General features: G+C 52.1%; 1 protein-coding gene across 1 annotated transcript in view; it reads right to left on the bottom strand.

Annotated features, from left to right (window-relative positions):
* Positions 1-2,913: 2,913 nt before the first annotated feature.
* The window catches only part of USP31 (ubiquitin specific peptidase 31), a 51,741-nt gene continuing 27,748 nt past the window's right edge, over positions 2,914-26,906 (bottom strand). Inside the window, exon 17 of the mRNA XM_014936663.1 lies at positions 2,914-2,996. The gene's annotated coding sequence lies outside the window, so the exon portion shown is untranslated. The remainder of the gene's footprint in view (positions 2,997-26,906) is intronic.

Genomic DNA, 26,906 nt, shown 5'->3' with positions numbered 1-26,906 from the left:
TCCTCCAGCACCTGGCAGGGTGGGGGGAAGACTCCATGTTTCCAAAACTGCCCAAAAATCTCCCAGAGGAGGAACTGAGTCCGGAGAACAGATGGGAAACCGAGGCTGGGGAGCAGCCCCCAGCCATGGTGTGCCCCCACCAAGCCCAGTCATGGTGTCCCCCCAGCAGCAGCGGTGACTGCTCAGAGCTTGGCAGCACCCACAGCTTCCATGGGGAGAGGAGCTGATGCTGCAGCACGGGGGCTGTGGGAACGAGCCCCTGCTCAGGGCTCCGGGTGCCAGAGACAACAGCAGCCGGGGCAGAGAGCAGGTTCCAGCCAGGTGCTACATCAGCCAGGGACCTCTCCCATCACCTTGAAACAGGCGCTGAAGTGGTGAGGAGGGATGAGACAAGAGCTGCATAAATCTCTCTCTTGCTAGAGCTCTGATAAAAGGGAATATGGTGGTTAATTAAATCCATTCATAATCAGATGGATTTGGGTCTTACTTTGGGCACAGTTTCTGCTGCTTTTTGCTACACTCAAGAATCATCTTCAGATAGCGGGCTGGGAAAATAAAGCAAACTTGACATTTTCTGCAAGCGTGCGTTTTCGCTGGAGAGCTGGTGCGTAACCCAGGGCAGGCAGCACACGCACACACAGACACACACACACGCACACACACACACACATGTGAGCCAGGCGATTTACTGCCCCGGAGCAACACAAACACAACTCACTTCTCTGCCCAGTTCCCACAGTGACAGCACCCAGCACAGGTCCCCCCACGGCACCAGCCACTGGTGCTCTGGGGACCCTGGCCAGGACGGGGCCACTTGCCACCACCACCCGGCTGCAAAACGGCGACAGCGGCAATATTCCCTCCCGTGTTCATGAGCTTCATTTTCTGATCCACTTTCCACCAGCTTTTTAACCAGGGCATCGTGTCTCCGTGTGAAACACCGTCTGGAGCCTGTTATTTCTGTGCCACTGCCTCCATCAACCAAACTCTTCATCTCATCAGAGAACGAAATCAGGTTGGTTTGACAGGACCGACTACTTTTCAACCGCACTGACAGGCATGAATTTATATTCCCAGGCTCTAATTCTCCCATTAATTGTGTCTTGCATTAGTTTTTCCACCCGTTTGCCCAGGATTAATGTCAGGCTAATTGGACGTAGTTGTCCAAGCCATCTCACTCACTTTCTCCGCTGTCTTTTGGTACAACGCGTTCTCTTCCCACCCAACACTATTTTCCTGCTCTTCAGGATCACCAGCAGAGCTCCAAGGGCAGCTGTTTCTCCAGTTTAAGTCTATTTCTCCCCAAAAGCCTGTTGTACAGGTCTCGGGGACAGGTTCTCTGAGCACAACTCCAGATGTGCCCCTGCAGGTTTCCCTTCATTCTCACCCCCTACAGCACAGGTTCCAGCTTCTGGACACCTCATTTCCCAGTTTCTCTCTGCATCCAAAAGAAACAATGGTTCTTGTCTTGGATTGGCAATGGAAATATCCCGATTTTCTTCAAGTTGGGAAAGAGGGAAGTCACACTGCTGCCTGGCCAATGCCAGTGCTGCAGCCCCGTTTCCGATGAGAGGCAGCAAGGGAGGCTCAGGGCAGAGGCTGGAGGAGGCCATGGAGGTGCAGGGTCTGCCCGGGCACTGCCAGTAACTCCACAGCACTTGGGATGGCTCCAAGAAGCTGCCCACAGGCCGGCTGGGGAGCTCAGCATCCACCCCACGTCTCCTGCAGCAGAGCAGAAGGTGATGCTGCCAGAGCCTAAAGCCACCAGCTAGTGACACAGGGCAGGGGAAAAAGGGACCTCCAGCACTCACTCATGGCCCTGGTTGATCAGGATCCTCTGCAGAAATCCCCCAGGACCACAGGCCCTCCATGGAGGGGATGCCCTGTGCCAGGCAATGGGCATGGCTGCTCCACACGGGGCCACCCCAGGCCACCTGGGATGGCCATGAGGGCAGCAGTGTCCCCCATGGCGTGACCGACAGGCTCAGCACAGCCCAGCCTGTCACCCCGGCACACCACAGCCCCAGAGGTCTTGCTGAGCTGGTGCTTTGCATGTGCCTTTTTTCCCCCTTAAGGTCTTATTCCTGAGCATTTAATAGGTAATTTGCATATCACAGATTCATTTTTAAAAACAGTTTTAATGAAGGTGCTCCACCGCGTGTATATCTGCGTGTGTCATCCGGCCGGGCTCACACCATATAAATCACCACTACTTGTGGAAAAGCTAATTAAAGGTAATCATGAAAACCTCATTAGTCCTCATTTACATAAGTTACACAGAGAAATTTCCTAACCTTTAATCCTGGCCGTCACAATCCATTTAGATATCTCCTGCACGCTTAATTCAAAGGCAGAAGCACGACTCCACCCCCTCTGTGCACGTTTGTGCCCAGAGCTCTGCTCTTGGATGCTACGAGCCCAGGAGGGGACGGGCTCAACTGCTTCAGACGTGGCTGGAATAGGTCTGGGCCAGCACATGCTGACACACACAGCAGGGCGAGCACGTCATGGGTGAGCATGTCCTGCATCCTGGGGTGAACACGTCTGGATGCCAGCACATCCTGCCTGCCCTGCCTGGTGGGAGAGCGTGTCTGCAGTTCCCAGGACCTGGCCCTGCCCCGGCCACCCCTTGCCCCAAAAAGTGCCCATCACCCCGTGCTTGTGTTGTCACCGTGCACCATCACCCCTACCATCCCCTCCTGGCACGGGGGTTGCCCACCCCGGCCTCTGACCCGACAGCAAGCAGCACTCACCGCACGGCAGCAGGAGCAGCAACAGTGGAGAGAGGAAATTAAAACGAATAACCCTGGGGAAAACAAAGTTCCACTTCTCTGCACTGCTCTGTCATCTTCAACACCAACCTCACCTTAATAAAGTCCATGCGTGGCAGCGCCGGTGCTCGGTACAGCAGCTGGTGAAGGTGACAGTCACACTGCAAAGGTCCCCATGTGCCACCATGAGAGCTTCCACCTCCTCCCCAGTGGCCTCCTGCGCTCCTGGTACAGAAACACAGCTCAATTAGGACCTGTCGTGCTATAAAAATATTGGAGCATTAAATGTATTAGATAAAACTCCTTCTGCTATTAAAGCAGATCACGTCCTGGAAATCTAAGCAGTAAGCTGTGCAATTTCACCCTGCGATCGGGCTGGATTAAGTTCTTCCCACAAAAGCCTCTTATTGTACGAAAAAGACCATTAGCAACCTATGAAATCAATAGGAAACGCAGCCCCCGGTGCTGTAAAACACCAGAATTAGCCGCAGCGCGGGCGATAGCACCAATTAGGCTGGGGCCACTTTCACAAACTCTCGCAGGAAAGAGCTTTACTGAAACCGGAGGAGTTGGTGCAGTCTCACTGCCACCCTGGTGACTGGCCGGCAGGAACGAGCCACAAGCCAGGAGAGCTCATCCCAGCAGGAGCGTGCAGCACCAGAGCCCGGAACGAGCCACAAGCCAGGAGAGCTCATCCTGGAGGAGGAGGAGGAGGAGTGGGGCAGCAGCGTGGGCAGCAGGAGCTGCCGGGCACGTGTCAGGGTGATGGGGCAAGCAATAGGAGCTGGTGGATGGAAGCCTACAAGACCGAGAAGCCCTTTTCATCATCCTTCTCCCAACGGTCTTTGGGGCTGCTCAGCTTTTTTTGCTGCGGAAGGACTTTTTACAAGGGCATGTAGTGATACGATGAAGGGTAATGCCAAGGCTCCAGGGAGACCTTATAGCCCTTTCAGTACCTAAAACAAGAAGGCTCCAGGGAGACCTTATACCCCCTTTCAGTACCTAAAATGGGCTACAGGAAAGTTGGGGAAGGACTTTTTACAAGGGCATGTAGTGATACGATGAAGGGTAATGCCTTCAAACTGGAAGAAGGTAGATTTAGATTAGATATCAGGAAGAAATTTTTCACTCTGAGGGTGATGAGACACTGGAACAGGTTGCCCAGAGAAGCTGTGGATGACCCATCCCTGGAGGGGTTCAAGGCCAGGCTGGATGGGGCTTGGAGCAACCTGGTCTGGTGGGAGGTGTCCCTGCCCAGGGCAGGGGGGTGGAACACGATGAGCTTTAAGTTCCCTTCCCACCCAAACCATTCTATGATTCTATGAATTGGGCTGGGAGCTTTTACCCTCAGCCGCTCAGACTCCCACCTGCAAACAGCCACCACCGCTCCACAGCTCTGTGCTCCAGGAGCCAAGCTGGTTTCTTCAGGAGCCCCGTGGCCATCACAGCAGGACCCGATGGCGTTAGCCAGTGGCAGAATGGCAGCTGCACCAACACCATCAGTGTCATTGCCGGTGCCCTGCCTGCCCCACAGGGCGCTGGTGTAAGCGTGGGGAGCCACATCAAGTCCCTGTTCTTTTCTTATACCTTCCAAAGGCAGCGGGTCTATTTTTCAGTAGCTCAGTCTTGGGCAGAGCTGGGTAAAATGCATCAGAGCAACACAGAAAATTGCAAACCTCATGAAAAAATATTTGCGAACTGGGATTTTCCTCAATTTCTGCAAAGTAGGCTCATTTGCTATCATTCCCTAAATCAGCATGCATGGAAACCGGCGTGGTGGAGACCGACGTCATTCTGGTGAGCAGCTCCCACCTTCCCTCTCATTCCTGCAGCTCTGCAAATCCTGCTCAGTTCCCGATCCCAAGCCCACGTGCCCAAGGAGCTGCCCTGGGGAAGGACCATGGAGGCGCTGACAGACAGAGCCACACTGCAGGTGGCTGTAGCCCAGGGCAGGAGCTGAGGTCCAGGAGGGAAAAGCAGACACCTTGAGAGGTGACTTCACCCCAGCTGCTCAGCACCAGGGTGGCAGAGGGAGATCCTGGCTGGGCTCAGGGCTGGGATGCCCTCACAATGGGGAGAGGAGCAGGACCAGGAGTGTTGCCTTGGCTCAGAGTTGTCCCCAGCTGCAAGCATCGAGGGGGACACCAGCCCCTGGTCAAGCTGCACATCCTCCAGGGTTGCCCAAGGACTCACACATCTCCTAGTGAACATGGCCCCACCGGTGCTGATGGGCAGAAGCGCATCAGCTCACAGAAGACCTGGGGCTCACTTGGGGATGCACCCCACCTTCAACCATGGCCTTGGATGGATGGACACCCTGGCCACCCTCAGGCAGCCAGAGGAGAGAGGGCTTGGTGGCCAGAGCTGGTCTCACCACTCCCAGCACGAACTGCAGCCAAACCCATGAGGGGCAGCGGAGACGATTGGACTGTCACATCGGATTAGCTCCTCTGCTCCTCACACTGACATCTAAGATTACTTGTAATTAGGATTAAAAGACAGAGTAAGAGAAGAAACAGAATTGGAAATGGGCTTTTGGTAATTAAGAGCACTGCTTTCTCTGCCGTCAAGGGGCCAGCCAGGGCTCGGGCTGGTCCCCCACCAGTGCCCGTGCGTGGCTCCGTCGGCGTAACGAGGGCTGCCAGGAGGAGGAGAGCCCCTGCCGACTGCGCTCAGAGCCTCCAGCTCTGGTGACAAGTATTTAAATATTAAACAATCCCTTAAAGAGAATGAGAGGCTCGAAGCTGAATCATCACAGAAAGCAATACGCTGTGCAGGAGGGAAGGAGAGGACAATCCTGTGAGCTCCAGAGGAGACGCGCCTCGGAGCAGCCGGTGCAGAGACTCCCGCTCTCCAGAACGCACAAACCCACCAGGCTCTGCCAGTGTGTTTGCACAGCAGTAATTTAATAGAAACCAATCATGCAAAACAGACACAGTATGAGTTTGGGGATTCATTTCCATATATTACACTGTTCTTCATTGTATTCCCAGCCTGAGCGTCAGTAGCAGGCAGAGAAAGCACCAGGCTGGCAGAAAGAGCCGGTGCCCAAACCAGCCCAAGCTCCAGCAAGCACTGAGCCATTTGGGCTCTCCTGCTTGGGGAGACACAAGTTCCCCACAAAGCATCATCACTCTGCTGAGACCTCCCAAACTCATCACTCTCCCCACCAGGAGGGGCAGGTGGGAGCAGTGCTGGTGAGAAGGGACTGGTAGCTCCCGGTGCCAGCCTGGACATCGTTCCCCAGCCCTTGCTCCCCACCTGAGCTGGCATCTCCTGCCATCCAGCTCCACCAGCACTGGTGCTCATGGTGTCCTGCTGGGCAGAGCTGCCCCTGGGGTCCCTGCCAGTGTGAGTGAAGGCTCCGGTGGCAGCTCCCCAACCCCTCCCTCCACCTCAGGAGATGGCCTTGGAGAAGGGTGAAGATTGCAAGCTGAGGCTGAGAAACGCTCCGTGTGATTCACCACTGGCACAGAAGAAACAACAGCCCTGCATGTTGTGCCACCTTTCAACAGGATCACACATCACACTGGGTTTGTGACAAACCCCATGCAGAGAGGAGAGCCTGTCCAGCAGGAAGGAAAATGCTCTTGCAGCCACCTCTCATCCCCAAACCCTTACCTGCTACCCTGTGCATCAGCTTCACGCTGTCCTGCTGGCACTTATTTCCTCTTGCTTTCCACAGCCCACAGCCTTGCCTGATCCTCTCTTCCTGTAGCACCTCTTGGGGCTACAGCCATTGCCCCCAGGGCCAGTATTTTGGGGTGGAGGCTAATGGAAAGGCTATTCAGCTAACACCACCCTGGAAACCCTCGGTGCTGAGCAGCCCAGCAGGGTCCCAGATGGTCTGGGAGAGCTGGATCTCAGCCTGTGCCAGCACAGCACGATGCCGAGCTGTGCAGACCACCCCACCAGCTTGCTCCAGGTGCCCATCACCATGGCGTCAGGCCTGGGCAGCAGTGCTTTCACGGAATCACTGAATTGTCAGAGTTGGAAGGGACCTCTAGAGATCATCTGGTCCAACCCCCCTGCTAAAGCAGGAACGCCTAGAGCACATCACTGAGGGCTGCATCCAGGTGGGTCTTGAAGATCTCCAGAGAAGGGGACTCCACGACCTCCCTGGGCAGCCTGTTCCAGTGCTCCATCACCCTCACCGGAAAGAAGTTCTTCCTCATATTTGAATGGAACTTCCCATGTTCCAGCTTGAGCCCGTTGCCCCTCGTCCTATCGCTGGAAACCACTGAAAAGAGTCTGGCTCCAACATCCTTCAACTCACTCTTTAGATACTTATAAACAAGGTCTCCCCTCACTCTTTGCTTGTCCAGGCTAAAGAGTCCCAGCTCCTTGAGCCTTTCCTCATAAGGCAGGTGCTCCAATCCCTTAATCATCTTTGTTGCCCTACGCTGGACTCTCTCCAGTAGTTCCCTGTCCCTCTTGAACTGGGGAGCCCAGAACAGGGTGCAGCATTCCAGTTGGGGCCTCACCAGTGTCGCTTTGCCAACCTCTGTCCCACGGTGCCTGTACTGTGGGTGCTGGTGCAGAGCAGCAGGGGTGTCCTACACCCCAACAGCTCCCGTTGCTCAAAAACCACTGCTGCCCCACACAGCATCCTCCCAGCAGCTGTGGGGAGAGGATTCCTCTCCCCCGGGGCAGCAGGCAGGACCTCACGCAGCTCCTGCTCCCCGGCCGCAGCTCCGCTCGGCAGCCCTTTGCCACCCCAACTAATTGCTGTTCAGGTACCCTAATAGCGCAGTCAAAGGGTCCAGCTGGCAGGAGGTGGTCTGACATGAAAAGCAACCCGGGGAGTTTGATGTAATATTTATACAGTGCCTTGTCTCAGCGTTTGATGTGGCAGCGCAGAAGCCTGGCTCCCCATGTGCAGGTGGGGATAACTCACCCCCCCTTCCCCAAATCCCTGGGGACCCTGTCCCCAGCCCAGCCCCAGTGCTGAAGTCCCCAAAGCTCCACCAGGTCCTGCTCCCACCCCTGTCCCTGCCTCTGCAGGGTCTTCAAACCAGACTGAGTGGCAGCTCCTGCCCCACGGCTCCCCCAGGGACCCGGGCAGCATCCCCTGGGAGTGCCCGTGCTTTATGGAAACATGATTCAAACATTTTGTCACTTCAGGGAAAAGGGGAATGTATCTGGGAGAAACTTTATGGGAAGAATTTCTAACAGGTTTAACATTTACCCAGTTTCATAACTTCTTTCGCCCTTTTGGGAGAGCTTAATTTCCTGTGAAATTCAGGTTGTAAATGAGTTTGGCTGCTCAGCCAGCCGGGAAAGTGGCTCAAATAAGTGATCTCCCTCCAACTGACCAAGAGTGCCAGCCCCAAGAACATCACACCCTGGGACGTGAGCACTGAAGCCCTGAAAGCCTTATAAAAGCTTGTGTTAATTTTGATTATAATATTTAAAACCTTGCAGAGTACACGAGAATCCATCCAACAACGGCACAGAAAGGAAAACATTTACCTCGTCGCTCCGGACAGGACGTCTTTGCTTTGCTGACAGCTCCCTTAATTTAATTATCCTTCCTTCAGCAACTTCTTATCGCCGTTTCCCAGGAGGTACAGTTCTTTGGAGGATGTTTTTAGGGGCTCTGTTTTCAGTGGTTCGAATTTAATTGCAACTTGCTGCCATCTGAATGCAGGATGGGGAGCTGCGTGGCCAGCCAGGACCGCAGGCACCTGGATGGGTGGGAAATGACTCCTCCAAAGTGGCCGGGGCTGGGTTTCAGCCCAGGCTCCCAATTCCCATGGGGGACACACTCAAGGGGCCACAGCTACAGCTAACTTGGGTCTTTTTAGTCTAGAGAATAGAAGGCTGAGTGGGGATCTGATCAATGCTTATAAATACTTAAAGGGAGGGAGTCAGGGGGAAGGGGTTGGTCTTTTCTCAGTGGTGCCCAGTGACAGGACAAGAGGAAATGGACACAAACTTAAGTATAAGAAGCTCCACCTAAACATGAGGAGGAACCTCTTTACTGTGAGTGGCGGAGCACTGGAACAAGCTGCCCAGAGAGGTGGTGGAGTCTCCTTCTCTGGAGACATTCAAAACCCACCTGGACAAGATCCTGTGCAACCTGCTCTGGGTAGACCCACTCTGGGGGGGTGTTTGGACTTGATGATCTCCAGAGGTCCCTTCCAACCCCATATGATTCTATGATTCTATGCCCTCAGCCACCCCCTGAGTTTCCCTGTGGGTATGTCCCCAGGGGAGCACGCTGGGGGCTCTGGGTGCTGCCCTCACCAGTGGTCACCCAGGGTCTGTCTGATGGGAAGGGACCCTCCCATCCCCGTCTCAGCCATGCCCGTGATCCCCCTCGCTCACGGCTCAGAGCCAGGGAGACCACCCTCCTGCAGCCACTCTCCCACCGGGGGGATGGAAGTCCTCACTGCAGACCGGGGTCGGTGCTGTGCTTTGCCTCTCTGACCCGGGAAACGTAGCGTGATGCACAACATCCAAACTGAGCTGATGGACAGCAGCTCCTGCAGCTCGAGCGTGGCTATTTGTGGGGGTTACAAGCCCACTGAGCAGATCTCCCACATTTTGGGTACAACTGCACATGAACACACAGAAAATAAGTACCCCCGAAGCTGTCTCTGCTCTGCAGTGATGCACTGCACACCCCAAAGCTGGATGTGCCAGGGATGGTGGGTGCCTGCTGGCAGTGCCCAGCCCCTCAGGGGCTCGGTGCTCCTGCCAGTGGCAAGGTGGCCAGGCTGCTGCTTGCCCACCATCCCCACAGCAGCTTCTCCTTTGCCCAGCGCCGCTCTGCACCCACCTCCCGTTGGGGTGCCAGCAGTGCCCAGTGTCCTGGCACATCGGCTGTGCTGAGGCTGCCAGGGCAGCAGCCCTGAAAGGGAATTTCTAATGACCCCAGCAAAGGGTAATTCATGGCCCAACAACAAAACAGATGCAAATACACGAGCGAGAAGGAGAAGTCCCTTGGATTTTTAAAACATTCAGTAAAAGCAAGCGAGGGTGATACATTATTTAAAGGCTCTTCTAAGGAAAGAAAATAATTTCAGCTTAGTTAGCTTTTTAGGACAGCGTTAAGCAGAGAGCAGGGACAGCGGGGCCGCAAGAAGCAGCACGGGCAGCGGAGCGGGGAGATGCACGGACCCTGCAGCCGATGGGCACAGGCACCGGGCTGCTCCACCACGCTGGCACAGGGCACCGTGGGGCTGATGGGTCCCCAAACCCCAAGATGGCTGTTCCCGAAGTCTCATCCCCACAAGAGCAGCTCAGGGCTGCTACATGAAGCAGGGTCCAGCGCAGCCCAGACATCGGTGGCTCCAGCCGGAGCAAGCAGAGGACAAGGGGACACCAGCGCCTGGCATGTGGCATCCCCAAGGCCACCTCCACGCAAGGGTACCAGGATCACAGCAGCTGGTGTTGTGAGGGACCAGCGGTGATGGAGGAGAGCAAGGTGTAATGGGCACTGCGGTGTAGGAGCACACTGACGAATTAGGTGTCACTGGGTTTAATCCAGAGTCATTAGCCATGCTGAACGCTCGCATATCATTTGTTAAACTAATGGATTGCTGGAGGTCATTCGGTAATAAGAAAGGGAGAGAAGGGTTATTAGTTTTTATCAGACATTAATTGGCCAAAATCGATTACTTATTTGGCATATTCACACACCCTGAAGCACCCCGGCTGGCTGGGCAGAAGGGCAACAGTGGCTCCACGGTGGGTACCACAGCATCACAGCTCTGACCCAGGATGGACATTTGGGACAGAAGCCACCACGAGGAGCCACCACCCACGCCCTCCCCAGACTGCAGGACCAGGGACTGGCGAGGGGCACCCCATACCCACCCCACGTGCCAGGGTGCCCTGTGCCCAAAGCCCATCCTGCACCCACGGGCTGCATCTTGCCCCTGCCCAGGGCATCACCACAGGCAGCAGCTCCTGCAGCCACCCCACATCTGCTGGTGATGCTGGATGTGGCAGGGAGAGGCAGAAACAATCTGGGAACCGCTCAGGTGATACCACATTTATCTAACAAGCTTCCAAATGAAAACTAGCATTTGGACTTATTGCATTCTGGCTCAAAATTTGATTACATTTTTCTACAGCTGTAAATCTGCCTTCCTTTCTGCAACATTATTATTAAAGCCAGTATTGAATTGGTGGTGTGATACGTAAAATTTCAATCCTGGCTTTGACATTCCAGGAAGTTAAAAACCAATTACAGTGTGTGCTTTGCCTCGGGACAGAATGAATCATTGAACACAGCCACTTCACCAAGAGAAATTAAAGGTTGAAGCAGCAACATGGGGAAGGTATTAAGTTAAAAATCAAAGGTCAATTAAAGTAAAACTGAGTCTATTTTATTTTTAATATTTTGCTTACATTTTCATTCCTTTCCGATGAGCAAGGAGGCAAAATAAACCTGCACTTTTATTTATTTGCTGGGTAATAAATCTGGGCTGAAGTTGGTTTCAGGAGCTAAGAGGAAACATTCAGGTGATAAAACTCCCAACCCAATAACCAGCATTAATCTTGCCCTAACGAAGCCAGCACAGTGATGGGGCGGCACACACGCTCTCCTGCACCATGGGGGGCAGCCTCCATAGGGCAACGAGGGTCCCACCTTCCCTCTGCCTGCGACCACCGACCCACTGCGGCTGCCCCTGCAGCAAAGGAAGAGGCACCTCCAGCACCTGGGGACATGTCCTGTGACCACCACCACCCCCCAGAGCCCATAAGGCCCCACTTGGCCCCACAGCTGGGCTGTGCCACACCAGTACGGGCAGCACCGACTGCAAAACATGGAAAAGAGGGGCAAAGTTGGCACTGAGGTGTGCAAAGAGCTGCGTGTCCCACAGCCAGCATCTCCCTTGGGACCACCAAGCCCAGCAGGACATGAAGGGAGGGGGGTGCAGCAAGTCTTGGAGAAACCCCACGGCACGGTACCTTCTGCTGCTTTGGCTTTGCAGGGGGAGCAGGGGGTGCCCTGTGCACCCATGGGGGACACCCCACACTGCATGTCCTCTGCAGAAGGGAGCAGCCGGGGGGTGGGGCTGAGCACAGCATCACACCACGCGTCACATCACGCAGCATCACACCTTGACAGTGTCTTACCACGCTCCCGCAGTCCTGCTCTTGGCTCCAAGGGGCATCCAGGGTGAGTTTTAAACCCCAAAGCCCCAGCCTGCTCTTTACCAAATTGGGGGGTGGCAGCTCTCCATCCCCAATCATATCATACCGGCGAGATTCCCTTATCCCCCAGGGGCAAAACCAGGCTTTTTCCAGCAGCGGGGCAGGCTGGCATCAGCACAACCCCAGGCTGGCACTAGCCCCGGCTGCTGTTTTGCCAGCCCAGAGCAGACCTGCTGTGGGTACCCAGGGTCGGGCGCTGCGCATCCCCAAGCGATGGAGCTGGCAGCGCCGGGGGGGCTGGAGGTGCAGGCAGCGCAGGCAGCGCAGGCAGCCCGGGCCACGGGCACCTCCCAGTGGCAACGAGACACGCGTGTGCACAGTCAATCCATCCAGTGTGCAGAGAGCAGGGAGGGGGCAGCCCTTCCACGGAGTTGCCCAGGGTTTCCCCCCACGGAGGCACCCACCGTCCGCAGCAGCCCCCCGGCAGCGAGCGGTGCCACCAGCCCCAGCGTATGAATCGCTTCATCGATAAATAAAGCCGACCTGGCGCGCTCCTCGGAGCGGAGAGAGCCCCCCGAGAGATGATCTCACAGCCCATAAACCCATCCAGTGGCGGGAGTGAATCACCACCAGCCTCTGCTCCCACCCAGGCACCAAATGAGCTCCACGGGCTGCAGCACGGGGGCAGGATGGGTGCTGGCTCGGCGCAGGACCCCGCCGTGGCAGATATTTACTGACATCATTAGAGCAGCGAGCGGGGAGGTCGGTTATCTCCCGAGCGCTGGCAGAAGCTGTTGACCCCTCCTGTAAAACAAAAGATAAGTTGTACTTTCCGTTTTTCCGCGGCACTATGTCATTTTGCAGATGCCTCTTACGCCTGGACTTTAATAGATAATCCATACCCTTGAAGTGGAGTATATCATCCGCTCGTTACCGATGATAAATCAGTTGCAAAATATTAAAATGCTTAAAGACTGTCATACGGGCTTCACGAATTGCTTTGCAACACACACACTTCTGCCTATTAAAGGAGAAAATGTATTCATCACGGAGCCAGGCAGGGCCATCAAACTCTGCTTTATTTACAGTCTGGAGTACAAAGCTATCGGAGAGGCGCAGCGGTGGAGGGAGAACCACCTCCCGGCCCCGCCATTACCGCCTTTCTAGATAATCTGACCCCAGCTATGGAAACTCATTAAGGTCGTTAGGAAACGCGCCAGTTCTCCAGGGAACCAGCTTCTTTTAGATTAAAAAAGGGAGCGCGAGCGCGTGCGGGCGTTGCTAACTGTGCGGTTTATTCACATTTACACAAGTGCGCTAACCGCAGGGAAAGGGTAATCTAATATATTCTTAGACAATTTAAACTCATTTCAATAAAAAAAGAATTAGACGGAAGCGAATGGCAGGGAGAGCAGATGTTATGGTATTGGTGACACCCAGAAGAACATGCTGATAGCGATGTGTCAGACAGAGATGCTGCTTTCAGCCCCAGACTGGGCTGGGAGGGAAGGCACGGGAGGGCTGGGATAATGATATGGGATGTCCAAGGAGCAATGCAGTCCTGGAGCAGGAAGCAGGCTCCCAGAACATTGCCTGCTCCTGGGAGAGCGTGACCAGTGCCATCTCCTAGAGACCCCACACAGCTGAGCCTGTGGGGGGACACCAGCTGCCACAGGTCTGGGAAGCCACAACCAGTCTCAACCTCCAAAGCCACCAGTGTTCATCAAGAGCAGCAAAGGGGCTGGGGGAGGTGGAGCAAGGACAAGTAAAAGGGTTTGGAGGCTCCCCAACATCAAAGCCCTCTCCTCACAGCAGCACCCCCTGTCCCTGTCATCCTGTCCCTGCCCACTGACCACCCACAGCAATGAGACCAAGCTCCAGGCAGGAGCCTCCAGCCAGAGGCACATCATGGACCCAAGTCCTGTGGCATTTGGGGCCACACACCCCAGCAGGACCCTCGGCCACAAGGCAAGGGGAACAGGAGACGCCCAGGTTATCCCTCTTCCCCTCCCCCCCCATTGGGGTTCCTGCAAACGCTCCGGCGTGTTTGGTAAATAACAACTTCGTTATAAATATTCCATAAGCCCAGGAACTGCAGTGCATTAAAAAATGATAAGGTCCCTGCTTCCCAAGCAGCCACTCCTCTGCACCGGGGCCTGGAAGAGGTGTTTAAAATGGGGTGTCAGCTGGGGCCGACAGAGGAATTTGTCGTGGGGCTGATGAATAGTTTGAGAAATATTCAATACCTTCAGGAAGGATCAATTCATCACAGTTTGGCTCAGACCAAGTGGAAACACACAGCCATCCACGCTGCCTTCGTTTATTAAGAAATTCAGGTCATTATGTTAGACGTGCAGTTTCTTATTATTTTTTCACCGGATGAAACTAATGTGGAAAAAGGGCCATACGGTGCCTTGACAAATTGCTCCAGCAGCCAATAATGGGCTTGTTTTCCAAATTTAAACATCCCCAGTAAAGAGGCGGCAGAACTAGCACCATGCAGTCACTGGGACCAAGGCTCCCCCCACCCAGGGCAGCCGGTGTCCCAGGGCATTACAGCCTTTGCAAACCCCTGTAGAGGCTTTGTAGGTGCAAGAACAGGGGAGAGGGAGCCCCCATTTCTGCAGCCATGAAGGCACAGGAAGCTCCTGAGGACCAAGGGTTGGCACATCGAGGTGGGCATCCTCTCCCTGAGCTTGGGAGGGCACCGCAGCTCCCCAAAATCATCAGCCTCTCCTCCACACATGACAAAAACCTGCACATGTCTCCCCCCGGCAATGGAATGAGTGATTTCATCAAAAACCCAACCCTCCAGCCCCATGGCTGCCCCCATGAACCATCAGACAGACACTGAGTGTCCACCAGTCAGGCAAGGCTTGGGGAGCGCTCCCAGGATGCGTCCCATCGGCCTCAAAGCTTTCAATTAGGTACGTAGGTATTTATGAAATATTATGACAATTGAAAGCCTGTTAAGTGTTACAGTAAAAATCCCTATGTGCAAAACGACCAGGGCATCAGCACAGCCTTAACTGCTAAATCCATTTGGTAATCAGGTTAGGCTGCCAGCGAGAGGCTGGTGTCAGCGGTTTTTATTAAAAGCCGGGTTTTTGCTATAAGAGGTACTAGCTTTATGTTACCATAAATTGTCAACAGTTGGTCAGATCCCCACAGAGAAAGGATCGATACCCAGCAGAGGGGAAAAAGTGCTGAGAAAGGAAAAGCGATACTCTAATTAGAACAAAATTTAAGAGTCCGGGGGTAGGGATGACAGTGCCTAATATGTTATAATTTATTGACGGCCTCCAAAGATTGGGTTTTGCTCTGGCTCTCGGAGGCAGCCGGGTGTTAATAAATATCCCAACAGACAGCAGCTGCCTGCAGGCAGGCAGGGAGCAGGCAGGGGGCAGGCAGGGAGCAGGCAGGGAGCAGGCAGGGAGCAGGCAGCTCCTCGCACATCCATCCTCCACACCCTCCATCGGCACAACCAGCAGCCGTCCTCACACGCTGCTGTCACCTGCTCAGGTCCTCCAGCCCAAAAAGTGGTTTTCTTGGCTCCTCTGGTTTGCTCATCTGCCTGGGGGGACACTGGTGCCCCCCTCAAAGCTGCAGCCCTGCAGGGCAGGCACCTTGCTGGGCTCCAGGGACACGGGGACAAGGCAGAAAGCCATGTCTGGCACTCCCTGGGGACACCCCCCGCCTCCCCCAGGGTGTCAGAAATCTGTGCCTCGTTTTGCAATAATTTAATCCTGGTTTAGCACAGAACTAATCCCAGCCTAGGACCCGAACATCTGCGAGCCCCAGCCCCACGCCCAGAAGCAGCCTCCCCTGCTGACCCACATTTAATAACGGCACGAGCCCAAACCTGCCCTCGCTTCATTTCACAGCCCGTGGAGCACCTGCCATCGGACCCTCATAAACAAGGAGGCAATAAAATTTAATCACTCGAAGATCAAAGTTCTCAAGTGTTTTCCAATCGTCCTCTCGCCACCCTCCCAGCTAGGCTAAGGGAACTGCAGCCGGCTCTCTATTTAATAAGTGCCCATAAAAACCCGGCTGGATTAGAGAAATATTGGCAAATATAATAAACAAAAATATATTAACTCTAATTTTGCGAAGCCTTTGGCTATATTAATATCTCTTTAATGTAATCACCTATAAATAAGTGATGACCCTATGATTTAATATGACATCTGTCACCCCCATTTCCATACAAGACATGAAGTAATTACTCTCTCTGGTATGCAATAAAAGGATGCCGTGACCGCCCAGCACAGCCACCAGCTCCTGCACCCAACACCCAGGGGGCTCAGCTCCGTCTCACCATTCCCACCAGGATGGACAGAAACATGGATGAAAGCTGCATGCACGATCCCACTGCACGGGTTGGTGGTGTCCACAAGTCCCCCCTGGTCCCAGGGACACATCGGGACAAGGATAACACAGCATGGCTCTTGGTAAACATAGAATCATAGAATCATTCAGGTTGGAAGAGACCCTTGGGATCATCGAGTCCAACCATCTACCCTACCCTACAAAGTTCTCCCCTACACCATATCCCCCAACACCACATCTAAAAGACTCTTAAACACATCCAGGGATGGTGACTCAACCACCTCCCTGGGCAGCCTATTCCAATGCCCAAATATTCTTTCTGTGAAAAATTCTTTCCTAATGTTCAGTCTAAACCTACCTTGTTGGAGCTTGAAGCCGTTCCCTCTCATTCTGTCATTAATTACCTGTGAGAAGAGACCAGCACCAACCTCTCTACAGTGTCCTTTCAAGTAGTTGTAGAGAGTGATGAGGTCTCCCCTCAGCCTCCTCTTCCTCAAACTAAACAGCCCCAGCTCCTTCAACCATTCCTCATATGATTTGTTTTCCAGGCCCTTCACCAGCTTCGTTGCCCTCCTCTGCACTCGCTCCAGCACCTCCAGATCTCTCTTGTATTGAGGTGCCCAAAACTGGACACAATACTTGAGGTGTGACCTCACCAGTGCTGAGTACAGGGGCACAATCACTTCCCTAAACGTATCGACTGACTTCAATATGTCTATAACTGCAGCTGGGCTATGGGAGATCAGCAACAGCTGGTGATACATCCATGATTTGGGGACCGAGGAGGGATTCACAGGTGACACCCCGGGCAGTAAGCACCGCAGCAGGGGCCACGTGGTCTGCACTGACAACCAACAAATCACTTCAAAGCTCACCCCTGTGTGAGACAGTGCCCTGTACCAACAGCCCCCTGCCCACCTCCCCGTGCCCTTCGGCTGCTGGACGGGCAAGACAAAGCCCAGAGCCCCCAGCGCCACACAGGGGGAGAGCTGGCAAACAGGTTTCTCAGTGCTGGGACCGGTCCTGCCCCATGAAGAGCCAGGGTCCCCTCGAGGAGCCACCATGCTCTCTGCTGGGGACACTGGCCGGCCGCTGGACCAAAACCAGACTTGGGCTTGGCACTCAGGCCCCGGGGAACTGCAGACAGGGAGCAGCGTATGTCCCACCTCCTGAGCTGGGAAACCCACCAGCTGGAAGAAGAGGCAGGTCCCAGGCTGCAGCAGGGAGCTGTAAGAGCCCCCCCAGGAACCCTTATGGCCCCAGGTCGGGGCAGGATCAGCAGATCCCATGGCTCTCCCCTGCAGGCACAGGGGCAGACACAGTGCCCCCCATCCCCAGCCCTCTTTGGTGCCCCCACACCCCAGGGATGTGCAGCCTGGGCCACCTCAGGCCACAGCTCTGCAGCTCCTGGAGCTGGGCCGTGGTTCTAGCACTGGCTGCTGGAAGAGCACGGCAATCACAGCTGCCAGCGCTGTGATTTAAGAAAGCTCATTGCAATCAGGAGAGAGGAAGAACGGTCCCTTATATGCAAATTTCTTTTTATCCCCTGTAGCTGGAGCTCTGCTCTCAGGGAAGGTGCTGGGCTCAGTGGGGCAGGGACAAGCCCTGTGGTAGGATCCTGCCAGATTCGGTTGAAAGGACAGCAACTCCTCACCAGTCCAGCCAACACTCCGGGGCAGAGCTGCCCTTTCCCCCTTCTCTCCAGGGAGCTGGAGATTACCAGCACACCATCCAGTTTACTGCTGTCCCCAGGGCGGGAGAGGTGACAACGTTCTACAGCCCTGAGACAGGAAGGCAACAAGATTTACAGGGAAAAAGCAGCTATTGCAGGCATACTGAGGCTGGGCTGAGGCTCTTCTTCACACCAAAAGTATATTGCAAGAGTCCCTCACCCCAGAACTGGGCAGAATAGAGCATACCATGCTCTTGGCAATCCTGCTTCAGCAGGGGAGTTGGACAAGATGATCTCTATGGTCCCTTCCAACTCTAAAAATTCAGTGAAATAAGAGACTCTCCACCTTATTCCCACCCACCTTCTGGAGTAGATGAACCCCACAAGCAGCAGCCTGCAAATAAATCCAAGGAGGGGGAAATGCCGGACCATCTGGTGCCCTGGGATGCCAGGGCACCCCACCAGAGCAGCCCCAGCAGCGACACCAAACCTCCAAGCCCACTCCTCCAGCTGGAGTGGGGCTCTTGTGTATTTGGGCACAAAATACGTGATGCTGCGCCTCAAAGAGCAGGAAGGCAAAAATACACACTGGAGGGTGGAAGAGAGAAGAGAAAAGGAAAAAAACTTAAAAATAAAAATTGCATTTAAAGACAAGTTTGTGAAGCACGAGCACCAGCCCCTACTACCCTGATCTGATGGCTCACTCAAGCAGGAAGATCTGAGTCCACAGTGGAAATGGCCCCAGGCAGATCCAGCCACGACGTCTTCCATTTTTCCCTCCTGTTCCTGAGCCGATATGACACGCTGGGTTACTAACGCGTTTCACACCACATTCACCCTCCAGACTGCTGCCCAGGCAGCCCAGCAGCCACGGGGATGGTTGCTCAGCTGTGGCTGAGCTGCTCACCCAGCTGAGTGTGTCACCTGCGGACTACACAGTCACCCCCAGAGACAGTGAGGTCCTCCCTTCAGCAGCTGGGAGCACCTCCTCCCACCTTGCTCCATCCTCCTCATCCTCCTCGCTCGGCTGAGGCGCAGAGATGGCAGGAGCAGCCCATCTGCATTCCACGCTCTCCTCCACCGCTGCACAGCCTGCTAAATGAAAAACAATATTTAATTAGGATGCAGAGCTAGAGGAGCACACAATTAAACACTCAGTTACTATCATTCTTGCACAGTTTAAGCCTCAGTTCAATAATGAACCATTACAAAAGGCTAATATTGAACCAAACCTCAAGCAGCGGAGCCACACGCTGCATCACTACATCAGCCCGGGGGCAAGGAGCCGGCTGGAGCGTGGCCAGCACCAGCACAGGAGAGGGGAGACATGGGGACGCTGCCACCAGAGCCCACCAGCACCCACCAGCAAGGGGAGCACAGCCCCAGTGGCCCTGGGACTCCACAGGGCTTTAGGGACAGGAACAGGGATGCTGACCCCAGACACAAGGGCAGACAAGGGAGACCTCCACCTCTGCCTGGCCAGGAACGAGTCCTCAAACCCTAAGGAAGATGCAGATCACATCCCCCTGCCCACGGGGCTCACACCAAACTCACCAGCACAAAAAGGCTCCAGTCCAGGTCCCGCACCCTGCTCTCAGGACGTGCCAGCAGGAGGGACCCTGCCTGAGCACCAGCAGGACCGGGCTGCTGGTCTGTGGAGAGAGAAGCATCATGGCCAGCATCTGAGGGGTAAGGGAGGAGCCCATCTCCCCCTCCCCAGCACACAGGTTCTACGCCCCAAAACACATCTCTGGGTTTTTATGTCTCAAGAGGAGAGTAGAGGAGGCTGTTCAGGATGCAGAGAGCAGTCACAGAGCCTGTGCCCCCCTCCCATGCAGAATCACAGAATTGTCTAGGTTGGAAGGGACCTTTATGATCATCTAGTCCAACCATAAAAAAAAAAAAAAAAAAAAACCAACAAAAAACCAAACAAAACCAACCAAAACAAAAAAAAAACAAAAAAACAAAAAACCCACACACATATACACACCAACACTAAACCATATTCCTGAGTACCATGTCAATTCTCCTTTTTGAATATCTCCAGGGATGGTGCCTCCACCACTTCCTGGGACAGCTCATTCCAATGCCTGAAAACCCTTTCAGTGAAGAAATTTTTCCTAATATCCAACCTGAACCTCCCCTGGTGCAACTTGAGGCCATTTCCTCTTGTCCTATTGCCTGTGACTTGGGAGAAGAGACCGACCCCCACCTCTCTACACCCCCTTTCAGGTAGTCGTAGAGAGCGATAAGGTCTCCCCTCAGCCTCCTCTTCTCTAAACTGAACAACCCCATCTCCCTCAGCCTCTCCTCATAAAACTTACTCTCCAGACCCCTCCCCAGCTTTGTTGCCCTTCTCTGGACCTGCTCCAGCACCTCAATGCCACCTCAGCTGGGGGGTTAGAGCTGGTGGTGAAGCCCCCCCATGGTTACCCCAGCCAGACACCGACCCTGCCCCAAGAGACAGTCCCCTCCTGCAGCAGGAGGGCAGGATGTCCCACCAGCAGAGTGAGGACCACAACCAGGCTGGAGTGGCCACTGCAGCCTCAGCAGGTGATGATGTGGACCTGGAAAAACACTCAACTCAGGCAGGATGCCTAGTAATAAATTTATTGTATTTTATTACATATTCCCCTTTTTGCACTTAATTCCAATTCCTCATATTCAAACTCTTCTTTCTGAAAGAAAATGATTTTTAACATAAAAATATAAATTCTGCATATTAAAAGTGCATACACCTTGAATAATAAAACATACAAATAAATAATAAAAGGCATTGACACAGTCTCATGCACTTGTCCTCAAATAATTTAAAATTTATGGTACAATGTTCAACCCCAAGTAAAGACAGCCTGCTTTCCAGATTACTGTACAGTTCAAAAACATTAAAATACAGAAGAGAATATCAAAGGTGTGGGCAAGCCCCACGTCCCAGTATCAGTGTACAGTGATGTGACATGCAGTTTTTAGAACTGTAGATATTCCAGTGTAAAATCCGACATTGTGTCCAGAAGACTGCATTTGCAACAGGACTTAAAATTCAATTTTAACCAATGGTGAGGCACAGTTGGTGAGCAAATCTGTACAAATTAATACTTGGAAGGCCACAAGAAAATAATCTAGCTGCTTGTAGCCTGTATTCCCTTGTGTCACCCTACCCAAGGCAATGTAGCACCTAAAAACGGTTTCTTATTGCACTGCACAAATGCCATACAAACCTAACACTAACTTTCTTGCAACGCGTTTGTGCTGCAGGGCCTAGAGTGAAACAGAATTTGTGTTCACACTTAGTTTTAATCTGTGTCTTTTAAAAAAAAAAAAAAACCACTATTGGCAGATAAATTGAGTGCTATCGCCTTTAAAAAAATAGAAGACTCCCTAAACCTTTAGACCTAATATAGATATTGTACAAGTCTTCAGAGGTACTTTTATTTTTACAAAATAAAGCTCCTAATAGTAAATGCTTTATGGTGCTTTTATTAAGAAAACCATGTAGTTCTTTCATCTCACCACAGATTAAAACTAAATTTCAGTTCCCTCCACAGATAACATTAGATACTGCCAAATTATTTTTGGATTAGTAGGCAAATGACAAAGATACAAAAGGAAAAAAAAAAAAAGATAACAGTAAAATCATTTGGAATGTCATTTCCAAACCCTCTCTGTGCCAGCTGACCGAGGGGCACAAGCAGAGAGTCCAGAGGGGGAGTGGGGCCAAAAACCTGCCGCTCAGCCTGGTGGCTCTAACCACTGCTGCGAGGTGGCATCTCGCAGGGACATGGCCAGGCAGCCCCCCAGAGGACTCCTGGGACCCACACCTTCTTGCTAACCAAAGCGTGAGACCTCACCAGCCTCCCACTCTGCCCGGTAGGTCCCACCAGCTGCCACCCTGGCCAGCCCCACACTGTGCGTACAACCACCCCACTGGGATCTACCATCGAACAGGAGCACAGCTCAGAAACACAACCACAACCACCACCACCGTTCTGGAGCACGAAAGGGAAGCCCAGCCACCCCCATGGGCAGCCAGGGTCCCACACGGCTCTTCCTGGGAAGGGAGGCAGAAGCCCAGTTACCAGTACAGACAGCACACTGCTGCATTAGCACAGAAATTCAATAAAACCTCTTTTTTTGAGTGCTCATACGGCTACAGGTGACTGCCTCTTCTCACAACGTAGAACGTGTCATTAAAGTTACATGGAAAATGGCAGGCTACATACAGAACACTGGTCAGGTTTTCCCTGTTAAAAAAAAAAGAGAGAAGAAAAAGAAAAAACCACAATACAATACAGAAAACCAGTTTGTTCTCATTTCAACCTTTCCGATCCTTTTGACGTTACGCTACACCCCAGCCTTGTCAGTAATGCAGAATTCTGCAAAGGAAAGAATCAAAAGATGTGCAAACAAAGGAACCCAGGGCCATGCTCCTACGCGCCGACACACGCAGCTGCACCGGGAAACAGAAGGAGGGATTCAAAGCAGCGCTCCGGAGTCTACCCAGCAGCTTCGGGTAGGGAAAGCAGGGCCTATGGTTGGTATCAGACACTTGCATAGTTAGTAAGTGCATGCATCCGGGTACAGCGAGAGAACTGCCATGCAGAACTGCCTTTGTTACTGAGGGGGAAAGAAAAAAAAATAAAAAAAGATAAAAATAATGGTTGAATCATGCTCAAGTTTCAGCTTCGGAAAGCAAACAACCTCGCAGCTAAGACAGATGAGGGCACTTACAGTGGAATAAGTGTACTGTAATTAAGCTGCTAATTTTCTATCCTAAGCATCTTTTTTTATTATTATTATTATATTTTTATTTAGCCATATCTGATAAGTTCGAAATGGTTAACAATTTATACACCCAAAGTGAGACACTTATAAGTTACAGAGAACTGCAGGCACCAAATTGTCTATCAAATGTGATTAATACAAATAAAAGGTGCCTCTTTAATACACGTCATTGAAAATGTGCTTATAATTTGTATACTACTAAACACTATCCAAAAGACGCAGCCCAAAAAGGGTAAAAATAATTTCTTTAGGTGACTCCAGCAGGAATCTAGCACTGGAATGAAGGCGCTGCTTTCCTGCACCCAGAGGGCTGACCCCAGGGACAGGAGCAAGTGTCAGACTAGAGATGCGATGTGAAATACGAGTTACACATGGCCAACGCAGGTGAGTTCAACCCAGAGTTGACTGGAAACATCACACGACCCTTCAGAAGGCTTGGAGCCTGCTTTCCCTCAGAGCTCACATGGCTGTGTGAGGACTGGGATAGCGCTGGACCTCATCCTTTCACCACATTTCTCACCAGCGTGAGGCTGCCCTGTAAACCTTCACTTCCAGATCATCAGCCCTGGGGTCCCGAACTCCACCACCCCAAAGCCAGGGCAGCTCACCCCGTAGGCAGCCACACCACGGGCCGTTCCACAGGTGCCATGGCTCCGCGTGACTGGCAGAGTGGACCCAGACAGCAGCCATCCTTGTTCCACCCCAGGCCCTGCATACCACCACCCAGGGGCAAGTGGAGGTCCCTTGGCCAGCGATGACCTTCAGAGATGGCAGAACCCACCTCCTCCATAGGCACAAATGCTTCTGAAGCCAAACCTGAATTTTAAAAAAAGAGCTGACCATGTAAAAATGGCTGCTTTAAAACAGCCTCACACCTCCACTGCTTGAAGGATCAATACACAAAGCCAAGGTGGTGTTGGCATCTAGGACTTGGAAGATCCCTCTCTGCAGTGTTCCGTAGTACTGTGCCACATCCCTACATCTGGACAAGGCAATGGACACATGGACAGGAATCCCTATGCACAAAAGTGCTAAGAAACAAGCCTGCTTTAAAGGAAGGAGAGAAGACTGATGTTGCTTTTTCCCCAAATAACTTTAAGTTAACCTATGCAATAACCTACGCTCAGTTTTAGAAAGATTTGCTCTACATCACTGATGAAGTCATGACTTTAACAGCAATCAGTTTGACACTCATGATGAACATCGTTGTTTCCTGGACCCACACCCTTCAACCCTCTCCTGTGCAAGGAAGTTCATATTCTACTGGAAATCTGCGATACCAAAAAGCAGAGATGCAGAGTGGCAGCAAACGGCTGCTTTCCAAACTGCTTTGCTACAGAATCCACACAGCCACAAGAACAGGGACTGCACCTCCTGCATGGGGCATGCTGCTTTACACATTTTGCCAATGTGTGCTTTGCATTCAACAAGAACTACAGTACAACCTCGTAAGCCAAAACATTTTGCTTGAGAACCCCTAAGTAAAGCCCTCCTGAACCAGAAAACACGCTGCTTGCTGGCAGCCCACCAGAGAAGAGCATCCTCTCATCTGCTCTCAGACGAGGACACTACCAGTGCAGTCTCATCTACCCACTCTGTGTCCATTTACAAGCAAGGAGCCTGCACCAGAGCTGCTGTTTTCAGAGGGACAGGTAGGAAATGCAGTTTGGCAGCACACACAGTAGACAGCGCCAGAGCAGGCAGCAATTTCTATCAGGAATTACGGAGAACACACAGAAAAAGGGCTAGATTGCATATCATGGGATGGCAAAGGGTTGACTGCTTTTAACATCAGCTACTGGAACGCTTTGCATCAGGACCTCCCATTCCCATTTTGTCCAACTAGGAACTCTAATGACCATTCTCATGCCCCAAATACAAACATACTGAATTGGTGTTCAGCTAAAAATGCCAATTTGGACATGGCTTCAAAATTTCCTCCAGCCCAGGCATGCAATACAAGAGCAAAACCACCTCTGAAACTGTACACTGGCTTCCAGTTTAAACCTATCCAGTGAACAATGGCATGAAAATAAAATGTCATTTGATAAAAATAATCTTTCACAAATGTCCCATGGTAAAACGCAGAGAAAACTAGGTTCTGTCTATTAAAAGATACCAAGCCAAGTTAGCACTAGCTCCCAGAATTACATTCTTGCTAGAAGAGCTGTTACAAGAGAAGAGCCACCACAGTGCAAGACCTTAATAGAGATAAAACCTTAAACAAATACTTCAACATCAACATTTCAGGGAGTAATTTAAGTACTACAATGTGAAGGAAATCTTATCTGCTCAGCTGGATGTAACAAAAAATAATCCAAGAATAATCCGAGTCATACATTTAAGAAGCAAGTAATGCAATCTTTGCTTCTTGCTGCTGCAATAAATGAGACTGAACAATACCCAGGAGAAGAAATGCATCAAAAAAATGGTTATGTTCAGGTTTAAAAACATATTGCAGGGCACAGAGGCCAGCATATTGTTAAAACACACAGGCTACTGACATTGCTTCTGGGTTGCACGAAGGTATCTGACTGCAGGTTGTCACTGGGACAGAGCAAGGGTTGTACTGCAGGTGGGTTCACCATCACACACTGACCAGAGCCCCGTGGCACCCCCAGCTCAGCTCCACACACACACTGGCTTTGCTCCAATGTGTCAGCTACCCCCAAAATTCATCTCCCCAAAGCTCGCTGCAGATGCATGGTAAGCCAAGTAGAAAAAGTGATCACGGAGCAGCAACATGCCCTGTAGACATGGGGGCAAGGCTTCTTGCAGGGTCATCAGCACATCAGCTCCAGAGAGGGGGTGGAACAGACCAGCTCAGAGTCACTACTTGATTGAGGGCTATTTGTTACGGTGACAAAAAAGATGTGCAGGTATGTCTGTCCACAAGCTAAGCCTGGAGAAGAAGCTTTACCACCCACGACTGTATGACAGGCAAAGACCTCATTCAGAAGATGAGCGTGCCCAGCACGCTGCCCAGCTGCTGCGTGTCGTGACCTACACAACAGACTGCTGCTGTACGTAAAGGATATGCAGCACATTAATAAAAACTCATGAAACTTAAAAAAAAAAAAAATTACACCACATATAAAAGGACTTGAGGAATCCACCTTGAAGAGTTTTAAGAGGAATCTTAAAGAACTTGAGCAATCTCCCCTGTAAGAAAGGCATGTAAACAAAGACATCACTAGATGTAGTGTTTTAACCCTGATAGAGACCGTCATCCAAACAAGAACAGGGAGCGTTTCGCTAAGAGACACATGGTAGGCAGGCCCGCCGGGAGGGTGAGAAGCATGGCATGCCCCAGGGAGGAACGTAGCAGCACTCAGGAGAACGTGAAAACTGCTCCACGGCATTTTGGTACAGCCCCTCCAACCCACACGAAGAGGCTTGTTCAAAGCATGCTCAGAGAAGGCAGAGAAGACAAGACGACACTTGGCTTATCTAAACATTACTCCTATAAATAACGGAGGCTTATAGTCACACCACTACGATTAAGCATCTGAGCACATTAGGAAACACTTCTTCTCAGGAGTTTGAACAGGGGTCCTAACAGCATCACTGCTGTTCAGGTGCATGAAGACAGCTCTCCTACGGCACTGCGACCATCTCCCACCCAGCACTTCCACAGGTACGAGCTGGCAAGCGGCTGCTGCTTAGTGATTTCTTCTGTTGCTTAGTATAGTGTTTCAGAAGAGAGAAAGCAATTAAAGAGGACAGGGTAGAGGTTGCCTTAGGTATGGACAGAGTAAAACTCTTTCATAGATACAGCAACAACAACAACAAAAAAAATGCAGGTTACATTTCATGAAAATAAAAAACCACCCACCTTTCTGCTGTTGGAATGCGAAAATGAAATCTATTACACACACACACACGTACGCATGGACACACAGGTACCTTTCTGTCCATCCACTAATGCTAGTCCCTCCTATACTGGCTGAGTATATACCTGAGAAACAACATTAGTGTTGAAATATTGCCCTTTAGAAAGCTTGAAAAATGGAGGGGAGCAGGGAGAGAGGGTTGAGAGAGAGCATAAAGAAGCGGCAGTCTCTCCAGTTTCCTTCGCACCCTCCACAGCTCAGAACAAGGCCATACACCAACGTGGACACAGCCTGCTCAGAACGAGACCAAAGGAATATCAGTTCACAGCTCTACAAAGCACACCAGTGTCAGTACAACCGAGTTTCAGATTTCACACCTTGAATCTGAAGAAAAGTTGTTGCATT

This window comes from Calidris pugnax, unplaced genomic scaffold (assembly GCF_001431845.1).
Source record: "Calidris pugnax isolate Ruff unplaced genomic scaffold, ASM143184v1 scaffold17, whole genome shotgun sequence".
NCBI lineage: Eukaryota > Metazoa > Chordata > Aves > Charadriiformes > Scolopacidae > Calidris > Calidris pugnax.
This window is presented reverse-complemented; position numbering and strand designations above follow the sequence as displayed.